Source organism: Solea solea, chromosome 9 (assembly GCF_958295425.1).
Source record: "Solea solea chromosome 9, fSolSol10.1, whole genome shotgun sequence".
Classification (NCBI taxonomy): Eukaryota; Metazoa; Chordata; class Actinopteri; order Pleuronectiformes; family Soleidae; genus Solea; species Solea solea.
This window is the reverse complement of record NC_081142.1, coordinates 22,516,972-22,529,033: the sequence shown is the minus strand read 5'-3', so window position 1 is coordinate 22,529,033 and position 12,062 is coordinate 22,516,972. Positions and strand designations below refer to the sequence as shown.

The 12,062-nt window shown below is 40.1% G+C and overlaps 1 long non-coding RNA gene across 1 annotated transcript; it reads right to left on the bottom strand.

Moving 5' to 3' along the window:
* Positions 1–771: 771 nt before the first annotated feature.
* On the bottom strand, positions 772–2,638 carry LOC131466028 (uncharacterized). Its single transcript, XR_009241375.1, has 2 exons — positions 2,524–2,638; positions 772–2,082 (listed from the first exon to the last, which is right to left on the bottom strand). It is a non-coding gene; the product is annotated as an uncharacterized LOC131466028 (long non-coding RNA).
* Between the last annotated feature and the right edge of the window lie 9,424 nt (positions 2,639–12,062).

The window sequence follows — 12,062 nt, the reverse complement described above, 5'->3', positions numbered from 1 at the left end:
AGTATAGTATGTCATCAGTTCCCTGACTTTTCTTTTTGGTTTTTGCAGCTCCAGCATGTTTGGACGACACTCACTGCGACAGAAAAATCCATCTGTCTGTGCCACCAAAGTCGAAGGATTTACCCTTAGACTGACCCATTTTTGTGTTTTTTACTTCATTTTCAGCATATCTTATCATGTTTTCATGCATATTGTTTAATTTTTAGACTACTGTAAACAACATGAACTAAAATACTCACACTAACACACCTGTGGACGAAAATGTGCTCATTGAAAAACCCATTCAAATCACAATTTTTTTGACCCTGCTCAAATATAAAAGTAAACATGAATACCCTTATTTCTCCACCCCATTTGTAGTGTGAGCTCTGAGGCTTTTCCATCCCAATGACATCTTTTTTTTTACCATATATTATGGCAAATGAAGTATATTGAATTTTTTAGACCATGAATGAATTGACATTTGATATGAATAGAAAGGGTTGATTTAAAACTTTAAGACGCATATAAAAGTCTGTACAACGGCTAAATTCAGTCTTCCTCCTCAGTGAGTGTTTGTCTCATAATGACGCTGCAGTCAAAGAGTTTTAACTTGCACAGGATTTGTAAGCCAGAGTAAGAATACTGGACAGTTATAGCACAGATACAGAGAGAGAGGAATAAAAGGTCAAAATGTCAAATGGCTGTCGGACAAAGAGGAGGACGCTTGCATAGAATTCCATACACCTGGTGCAATTGCAGAGAGACAGAAAGGACGTTTAAAGGGGGAGCTCCAAGTAAACAATGTTTATTTCTTCACGTAAAATCTTTCAGTTGTCTTTTCTTCTGTTACAACAGGATCTGCACCTTCACCTGCTGCATGATAAATAAAAGTAATTATACACAAAAAGAGAAAATGAGAAATCGCTACGTTATTTAGAGATGAAGCCATGCAGTCGTCCAAACCGCTTCAAGGCCTGATCCAGAATCATGATCCGGATCCAGATCCGGCTGTCAGATGATGAGGAGCTGGTCCCGGTCGTGCAGTTCAGATGTGAGGTGTGAAATATGAAAAATGAAGCGCAGGATTATGGATGTTGAACGCAAACTGCTCCTGCACCCACACCAGTTTCAGGCTGTTAGGGTGAAAAAAACAGATGTTAGTGGCACTCCCACATGAGTGTAAACAGCAGGGGGCAGTGTTGTGGCTGTAGCAGCCGTCCGTCGTCGTCTTCTTACCCACGACGTCCGTCTTGCACTTGTTTTTAGCATCCCGCTGGTTTTAGGGCTGCAACTAACACTTGCTTTCATCATCAATTCATCTGCCTGTTATATTCTCAATTTAAGGAGTCATCATTTGGTTTAGAAAATGTTGAAAAATGTTGATCAATGTTTTTCAAACCTGGAAATGGTGATGTTTGTTTTTGATTTATTTGTCACATGGAGCAAAGAAACCAGAAAATATTCACATTTAAGAAGCTTAAAAATCAGAGATTCTGGTTTTAATTCTTTAAAAAACACAAAAATAGTTGGCGATTCATTTAATAATCAATTAATAATCAATCAATCAAGCAATTGTTTCAGCCCTAACTGGTTTTACCTTTGATTTGTGAAGTTATTTTTAGGCAAGTTTCTTATTTAAGTCAGAAGCTTCCATTCTTAAAAGGTCTCATTATTTGCTTCATTTTAAAATATAGTCAGTCTGAGCAGAGATGTTCCCTGCTCTTGGAAACAACCTTCAGTCACAACTCAAACTCAAAATCCTAACCCATTACCTGTGGTTCTTTAATTAATAGATAAATTAACTCAAAGTATTACTGCCTTTTGCTCTACAAACTGTATCGATCGTTGTTAACACGATTGTCCAGTTGCATGTATGACTCTGTCATGGCTGTTGTGTCATAAAGGTTCAAGAAACAAAGAAAATACATGTAAGCTAAAGGTCTGATTTCGGTCTGACCTGTAGCTGGATTGTAATCGGTCCTCAAAAGTGTCCAAGGTGTCCTCCCTCATGATGTCGGGCTGGGGGACGTAACCGCTGCCTCCTCTGAGCATGAACGAAGCCTGGTTCAGCTGCATGGGTTTATCTGCACACACACAGTTCTGGAGACAGACGTGATGAACGTGTGCGTCCATCATAGGACCTGAAAGTCTTTCACCGGCACATTTGGATGGAGGACGAGGTGAAACCTTTTTTATTCTGTTCACTTGGACACACACCTGCTCTTGTTGGTCTGAAACATATTATATTGTCAATAAATCAGTGTAATTACAATATTACCTAAAAATGATCTGGTCTCTGTTGCCACTGTGTCGTACGTCACTAGAACTGAGCACTAATGTCACATGTGCTCCAAACAAGAGCAATGAATGAGTGGATGAATGGATGAATGAATGAATGAGAGTCACCCAGGTGCTAATGATGCTGAGTGAATTGCGAGGCACCTAAATATTCCAACCCCTATTAGGGAATGCATAATATCTATGATAGATATAAAACGTGTGTGTGTGTGTGTGTGTGTGTGTGTGCAGCGTCACACTGACCCGTGCGTCTGCGTTGTGTGGCCTCTCTGATCTTGCCGACCCAGGGGATCAGATCCTCCTGACTGTCCACTGCGACGTCCAGCATCTGCACCGTCTGCCGTCTTCGTGGACCACAACACGTGGCAAAAGAAGAAGAAAAGTGTAAATAGCAAAAAAAAAAACAAGGATTAAACTTTACCCTATTTTTTTGCTATTTACACTTTTCTTAGTTTATCCGATAAACTACGTAGCCTTCAGTTAGCATCAAATCTCACAGTGGTCCCAAACAGCTGACTCAACAGGAATATAAAAAAAGTAAATGTAGTTCATTAAATTTAGACTTCTGCCAATTTTAAGGAAGTTACAAGTTTGAAATAATGAAAAGTTATTATTCAGCAACGACTGAGGTCTTCATTCAGGTTGTGTTCAAGTGCCTGTTAGACCTGAATATTATCACTAATGTCAGTGAATGTTTGTTCACACAGAGACAAAGAGATAAAGGAGCATGTGAGGGAACTCCCACAGAGAGTTCCATTTTTTCCAAACACCAGCTCTGTTTGACACTGACAACAGCTCCAGTCCAGGCTCTAACAAACACGGAAAAAAAAAGAGAAAGAAAGAATCGCCCTCCGCCCATTAAGTCATCAGTCATCTGTGAAAACAAAAACCCAAAGTGAGAGGACAAAGCAAAACACTCGGGGCTCCAAACACACTCGATAAATCAAACGCTGTCTAATTACGCAAATTAGCCACGTCAGGAGTGAGCCTCTCTCTTAAATACTGTTTATCACATCGACGTTGGACAGTTTTATATTTGTTTTGGCTCAGACAGACACACCCACCCAACAACCTCCCCCTCCTCCTCCCCTCTTTCCTTCCCCCCTCTGTTCCTCTTTATCGCTCGTCTTCTTCGCTCTTATCAATCCCTTCAGGAAAAAGCCTTAATTACTTTCCTGGGATACAAACAACAACGAACACGTGCACACATGAACCTGCACACACGCTCTGACTCTTGTCCTCATACTTTCATTTTTGTTTTCTTTTGGCTGCAAAAATGTACGTGATATCTGTACTTTTTTACTTTAATAATAAAAATAAAATCAGATGAAGAAGAAGAGTTGGTATTATGGTCTGTATTTAAATAGAGCTTTTCTAATCTTGATGAGCTGCTTTACATTACAGTTTTCACCCATTCACACGCTGCAACATGAGGTTAAGTGTCTTTACTCAGGGACACATAAAGACGAGCAGAGCCAGGAATTGAATCCACAACCTTCCAGTTGAAAGACAACTTGCTCACTCACTCATTTACACTCTCACTCAGTCACTTACACAGACACTCACTCACTCATTTACACTCTCACTCACTTACTTACATACATACACAGACACACACTCACTCACCTTCACACTTTAAGTTTACATATAGACGAGCAAAGCCAGAAATTGAATACACAACCTTCCAGTTGAAAGACAACTGGCCCTACCACTGATCCACCATGACTCAATCCTAACTCCTCACTTTTGTAATAATACACGCTGTATTTACTGCCTCCCAGGTCAAAACTCTAGAAAATGGATGGATGTTTGTTTTCTGACATCTTCGTCGGGCTAAATTTCAAGATAAATGTGAGGGTGTGATGAAATTTGTCAATGAATTATTGGCCATTTCATTCCACTTATGTGCATCATCACTGCTGACGTGAAGGTCAGACATTTGAGTTGAGGGCGAGGGACTGCAGGGATTAAATGAAATGAAGGAGTGAGAGCCCAACACAGATACACACACCGTGTATCCATGTTTGTGAGCATGCACACGTTTTAAGGCTCTCACCACATCTGCGTCACAGCTCTCTCTTTGACTCGCTTATTTAATCTGGAACTGCTGGCAGCATCCAGAGGTGCTTTTTCTGACTTGGATGGCAGTGAGCGAGAGAGAGAGACAGAGAGAGAGAGACAGAGAGAGAGAGAGAGAGAGAGAGAGAGAGAGAGAGGGAGAGAGTGGGGAAGCAGGCTGGCACTTTAACCATGTAATAAAATGACCTCACACACACACACACACACACAGTCTGACACACATGTAGCTGGCACCAGAGTTCCTGGATTTCCCCCCTCTTCTGTAATTGTGTTTGCCTGGGACCTGCAGTGGTTTCTGAGCATCTGCCTGCACTGGCAGCAGACGAGTAATCACAGTGGAGTTTGGCTGATGAGAGACGTGTGTGGAGCAACGCTCCTCTGTGACGCCTGCAGCTTTTAACGCTGCTGAGCGCGGGCCAGCAGCGGCTGGATCCCATCCCGTCCCATCAGCTCCCCACTGTGTTTGTTAGATTACATCAGGCCCAGGCCAGCGGCCTGTGGACGACCACACACACAAGCATGTGTGAAGACAGACACACACACACACACACACACACACACACACACACACAGAGGGCACATGTTAGGAAAATGGGACGTATGGAAAACATGTCATGTATGTCACACATCTCCATGGAACAGTGGCATAAATGACTTAAAGGCACAGAGTGTACATTATTTAGTGACGCTTCATGTTGAAGCGGAACATGCTTCACGTCTAAGTGTGTTGGAGAAACTATGAAAAGCCTTCAGTGAGACTCAAAACTCCTGATATAAACATAAAAGGCTCAATGTGAAGTCATGAAAAACAACAAATCATACAAACAGGTGTGCACGGACAAGACTGTGGGTTTTGCAGGGTCACTAATCTCACACAACATACAATCAAATATTGTTGTAAAGAAGACAAAACTTAAAGTTTCAAATTCCAAATTCTTCTTATAATTGCAAAATCTACTGATAATTCGAATTTACAACAAAACTGCTACAAATTTCAATTCATTTTGTTTATACTGAGCTGGAGAATTCCAGGCATTTAAAAACAACAAACTAGACTAACACTCCAACGTACACTGTAAAAGTGGAATTTTGTATTTATTTTTGTCTCGTCACGGTGACAACCTGAAATCTGAAGCTCTGTCGTGTCAATGCGGGCGATGCGAGTCACTTCGGAAAGCGTTTTAAATTTTACGTACTCTCAAAACGATCTTGAGACTTTATTTAAAGATGGACGGCGTGTTGCTTTAAATACCAGTTTCCTGGACGCTACTGAGACGTTCAGCTCCATCGCCAGCTCCTGTTTACAGACACTGTAGATTTGCAGCGATAAGAGCTGAAAATATTTCCCTGCAGAACCTGTTTTTCATCGCCCCGCAGATGTAATCTCTACTCCAGCGTGAATGCGAATGTGCTAAGTGATGAGCCTCCTCATCCCGGACCGGTACCACACAGTAATCCCCCGTCAGATTAGTGTGTCACCACTGGCCTTTTCACCTCAGGCTCTACCTGTCATCAATCACAGCAGCTTGCTGGATGCTTATCAGTCAGCTGCGACGCTAAAGACGCTCAAATATGACAGTTATCGCCAGAACACTCACGCGTGTGTTTTCATAGGCTGGATGAGTGAATGAAACAGGATCAGGAGTGAGATTACAGGTCTGTACGAGGTCACTGTGTGTCGTCTCTTAAAGCTAAAGTGGGCCCTACTTTAAGACACAGACACAGAGTGATTATGATAGAAAGTGCAGGAAGTTGAAGTGATGGAAAATCCCCGCTCTATTAACTATGCACAGGCACATTCTGTCCTGTCATATAAGCTGGAAAGACTTGGAGGAAGACATTCAAGGAACTGCGCTCTATCAGAACACCTGACAACAGCAGGTGAAACCCCTGTTTGATATTAGTGGAGTCAGAAGCAGGTGACTGAAGAGATGATGTTTGATGATAAAGAGCTGCTCATACCTCACACTTACAGCACGACCTGGCTCTACTTGCTTTTTCTGCTCTTCCATTAGTGATAGAACCTGGTGCTCTGACGAGGTTCCAAGTGAGCTGAGCCGATACTGAGTCTGGAAGAGTCATGAGCACCATGACACAAGAATCAAAGCCAACAATGTGAAAATCCTACTTAGAATTCCAAAATCTACTTAGAATTCCAAAATCGACTTAAAGTTACTTATAATTCCAAATCCCACTGATTGGTCAATGTCATCACTGAAGAGTCATAAGCGTGACGTACGACACAAGAATCAAAGTGAACAATGTGTAATTGTAGATCTGTTAAAAAGACTTATAAATCCCTGAAAACATAATACAAGTAAATATCAGTAACACAGTGAACTTAACTTTCTGCCTGCGCTCCTTAAATGTTCAGTTAGGGGCCTCTGTACTAGTTAAAGAAGTTAGTTTTTAAATCTAAAATATACTTTTTAAAAGCCATGAATCACAATGTTGACATGTGTCAGTATGGAACTGAAATGAAGACTTGAGCTTCTGCATGTACACACACACACACACACACACACACACACAGAGAGAGAAAACCGAAATGTCACTGTCAGTGTGTGAACATCAGCAGAGCAGCCTCTCTGCTTTTATACCGGCCCCTAAAATAAGAGCGCCATGATTGGCTGAGACTCACTTCTTCCCTGAGTCACCCCCAGCCAATTAGAGAGCAGAACTTCCTGTTTCTGCAAAAGATGTTTCCTGTAGATAGTCAAGTGGTACAGGGTTTGTTTGTGTGTGTGTGTCGTTGGACCAGTGTTCGGCTCGGTGGAAGTGCTGACTGTGATAGCGATGTTCGCACAGTGAGTGTGTGTGTGGAGCCAATGTTTTGGTCGGAAAGTAAACAGAGTGGTGACGCATTAAGCACATGTGTCCTGTAGTACATTTTCCATTGTAAATGTAATAAAAGCCAATAATGTAATACATTTTCATGATTGCGTAATACGGTATATGTTATTGTGTACAGTTATTACACTTTTAAGTGATTGTTTGGGAAAAAATCACTTAAAAGTGTAATCACTGAACAGAATATACTTTAGACTATACTATATTAATGCTTCTTTCGCTGATTAGAACCCTAACACTAAAAAAATTTTTTTTGACATGGTTTATATTTGTTTTGTGAGAGCATTACAATACAGTAATTACTTTCATTTCAAATAACATACAATGGTATTTCTGCCACTCACAATTGAAATCTTTGTATACAAAACGAGAAACAAAATACAGAACGTCAAATGAAAGTATACTTTGGGAAAGATAGACGTATATAAAAGAGCAAATAAAGAAATGTCCACCAGGGAGTTTTTTTTTTAAATAAATAAAATAAAACAATACACACTAGTCGTTAGGTCAAATAAAACATTAAAAAATAAAGCAAAAATTAATCTTACCCATTTGGCCCACAATTCGATAAATATGTTTTTCTGTAGGCGAATGGAGAAGGTAATCTGTTCCATGAGGTAAATGTCGCTTACTATACTTATCCACTCCTGTACTGGGGGCGGATCAGGGAGAAGCCTCACACAGGATTTTTAAAGGACAAAGCATTATCCCATACATTTCAGAAAATGAGGTTGTGCCTCATTAGGACCAGGTTTTGGTCTCCATGAGGACTACTGGTCCTGACAAGGTCAGTGTTTATATCTGCTGTAAGCAATTAGATTGAATCTCCTTTCACTTCTCCTCTTCTTCTCCTTTCCTTCATTCCCACATGATTGGCCTGTTATTACATTTACTGGCTTTTATTACACTAAGAAGAAGAAGAATTATTACATTATTGCTCGTTATTAAATCATTGGCTGCTTTAAAGGCTCTGAGAATTGATTTAAAAGAAGGCAGGGAGGTGATTTGTCTGAGATCAATAGGGAAAAAAAGAGTGTTGAATGTCAAAGGCTCCGCTCTCCTTTCATCACACACTCAGACTCCAGACGCTCGAGTAAACTGAAAACTAGCGGCATCATCATCATCATCATCATCATCATCATCATCATGGATGTGAAAGAAAGTAAAATTTCCTCTTCAAGTATTTGTTTCCAGTCCAAATTCATGACTGTGCTTCATCCACTAAACTCTAACACAAGTGATTTCCGCGTGTGTGAACACACTGTGTGTCTGAGCCAGCACGAGCGAGGAGATGGGACCATATCGAGCATTTTCTGTTCATGTCCCAACTTCCATAACTCCTCAGAGGAATGTATAGGTGGAAAGGAAAGGTGTATTTGAGTGTAAAATGATCAGCTGTTTCTCCGGACAAGTGAAGACACAATTTATAAACATGGAATGTTAGATAGTTGCATTTTATAATAGTGACGATATACAATTAGTGCTTTTCCATGATACAGTTCCAGCTCGTGTCGTCACTGAAGAGTCATGAGCAATATAGTGAAAATCTACTTAAAGTTCCAAAATCTACTTAAAATTCCAAAACTACTTAAAGTTCCAAAATCTACTTAAAATTCCAAAACTACTTAAAGTTCCAAAATCTACTTATAATTCTAAAATCTACTTAAAGTTCCAAAATCTACTTAAAGTTCCAAAATCTACTTATAATTCCAAAATCTACTTAAATTTCCAAAATCTACTTAAAGTTCCAAAGTCTACTTATATTCCAAAATCAATTTATAATTCCAAAATCTATTTATAATTCTAAATCCCACTGATTGGTCAGTGTTGTCACTGAGAGTTGTGAGTGCGACGTCCGACACTAGAATCAAAGCCAACAACTGTGGATCAGTAAAAAAGACTTAAAAATCCCTGAAATCATGTGTTTATCTCCAACATTTAGCAAAGGAAATGTCTCAAACATTTAACAGAGGAGTCAGGTGTATTTAGCGACAGCACTGCTGAAACCCGGCGATCGTGAGCCCAATCACGACCACGTTCAATAGTATTTCCGTTCAGTGACTGTGTCCGGTGGAGTCTGAAGTACTGAACCATTCTGTGAACTAATCTTTTTAATCAAACTGATTCTTATGATTCAGTTTCACCCAAAACAACTGCAGTGATGACTCCGCCCACATTGAGGAGGAGCTATGAAGTCATGGAAAACCAGTGGAGCCGAGTCGAGCTCGAACTATAAAATGGAAAAAGCGTCATCAGAGATTAACTACACACTCAACCAACGGTTAATTATTAAAAAAAGAACTGAATTCTGTGTTGACACAATGTCATTACGTGACAAGAAAAGTTTAAGATTCGCTTCCTCTCTGCTTAAGGTCTGTGACTCACACACGACAGGAAAGTGATTCAGCTCCAAACATCGTTTGATTTATCGCCCACAGGAATGAGTGAAAGCTATCTGACATACTGTATCAGTCACTGTTTGCACGGTGAATCACCAAATCACCCCTCCCTTTATTTATCATAGATACTGAATTTATAAAAAATAAATATACGAGTGCTTGTGTGACATTTACACTGATTGATTTAGACATTTTCTATATTATCACCAATCTATAGATACACTAGGTCCACGTTTGTTGTGTGTAAACACTTTCACGTCCTACGTTACATCGAAATAATATGTGCCTAGGCTTTTAGTTAGCAGGGCTAAATAATAAGATAATAAGAAATTAAGACGCCTACTTTTAGGCAGGACGCCCTATTTTTTTCCTCCCTGAATGTGATCAAAATTCGCCGATTCAAGCCTTCCGAGCTCACGTCTCGCACATTACATTGGTGGATTTTCCATGACACATGGCGTGTTATAGGTGGAATATCTGACATCTCTGTGACCTTTTTCCTGGGAAGAAAGCACAGGTGAGCTTGAAACTTTTTTACAAAAAATGACAGAGAGCGTGATAACTACTGAGTATTTCTGAGTTTTTTGGCTTTTTTGGTGGCAATAGCTGTCGGTGAGCCGGCAGAAAAACAACAACATAAATGTCAGCACGTTGCTGACATTTAAAAAGAAGAAATAGTGTTTCAGAGAGTTATGAGTTTCAAAATTTTTCAGGGGGGAAATCAGTGGCCTGCAGTCTGTTGACATTTCTACGGTGGTCTATGGTCACATTTCTTAGCCATAAACTTAACTCCTCAGAAAGTAGGTTGTGCCTCATAAGGACCAGGTTTTGAGGACTAGGTCAGTGTTTATGCCAAAAAAGAGCTATTGTCTTGTGTGTGTGTGTGGTGGAACCTGCGAGGGGTCATGACCTTTTTCACCACAGCTGTTTGCAGAAGTGGTTCAGAGTCAGTCACAGTTGATAGTTTGGTGTTGGTTTGTTTCTACACCGTGTGCACAAGACCTTGAAGTTTCATTTTCTGTTTCTCCCCCTACACAGGGTCAGGGGTTGTTGGCAGGTTAGTAGTTTCACTTTGGACAAAAGTAATCAAAGGTGTCCCTCGTGTCAACCAAACATGGTCCAAAAAACCATGAGAACATAAGAAAACCTGTGAGAACATTGAACCTGGGTAAACATCACGTATAAACAAATGCTTCTTCACAAACACAGTGTTTTTCTGTTTTTTTATTCTGTAACTCTGTCTTTCTCTCTCACACACACACACACACACACACACGCATACAGGTCATGGTGAACTCATCCTGGCCTCTTGTGGTTTTCAATGTACTTACACTCAACTCTCAACTCTAAACCAAAACAACTGCATGAACCTCACAAAGCTCTCTCACACACACACACACACACACACACACACACACACACACACACACACACATGCGCACACGCACAAGCACACACACGCACACACACACACACACACAGCAAGACCAGGAAGCCTTGAGCCATTGTCTTTCCTGAACTCTGACATCAGCAGAATGGGAAATGACTGCATTCTGAGGACTTTGCTATTGATTACAACACACATACACACACAAACACACACACACACACACACGCACACGGGTTTGCACAGCTGTTCTTTAGGGACACTGCATAATTCAAATCCTAACCCTTAATTTAACCGGCTCCTCAGTTCTGCCTCATTAGTACCATGAAGTTTTATAGCCAAGTACCCAAATACACACAACCCGCCATCCTCTTTGTTTATTAATAATACATTTATTTACAGGGACCGTACTTGAATTATAACAATACAAATACATAAGTAATCGCAATACAACAAAACACTATAAAACACATCACAAGATAGATAAATAAGGACCAAAAGTCTCTCTGTCTCTTGCTTTTCTTCAAATAAATTCCAAATAATGTCAAAGTCAGTGCGGCACACAGTGGAGGCCTCAGTGAGTCATGTGCCAAGTGTAAAACCCTTTAATTCCCTGCATTTACAGACAGAACCATGCACGGCCTCAGTCTGCAGAGACGTTTGAATGAGAGGTGGTCGACCATTAAACTCATTACGACCTGTTGTTCACCTTTTCCCAAACACTTTACTATAAATGTCTGCAGTTAAAGTCAAACTTAGACTCCTGCTGCTTCTCAGCAGGAGGTTTGTGACAGAGTCTCTGTACGTTTTGTTATTCTGAATAAGAACCTAGAATACAGTGTGCATTAATTCAACTATTGCTTTATCATTTATATACATAAAAACATTCATTTACACATGTATTTTTACTTTTTCACCTAATACATGTGTCTACTTGATAAAAATATCAATATAAATGCACTTTTTTTGAATGCTGTCCTTTATTGTCTCTCATATTTTTAAACATTAAACATAGAAATATGTCGTATGTACAAACAAATGAGCATTTTGTTCAGGAAAATCCAACA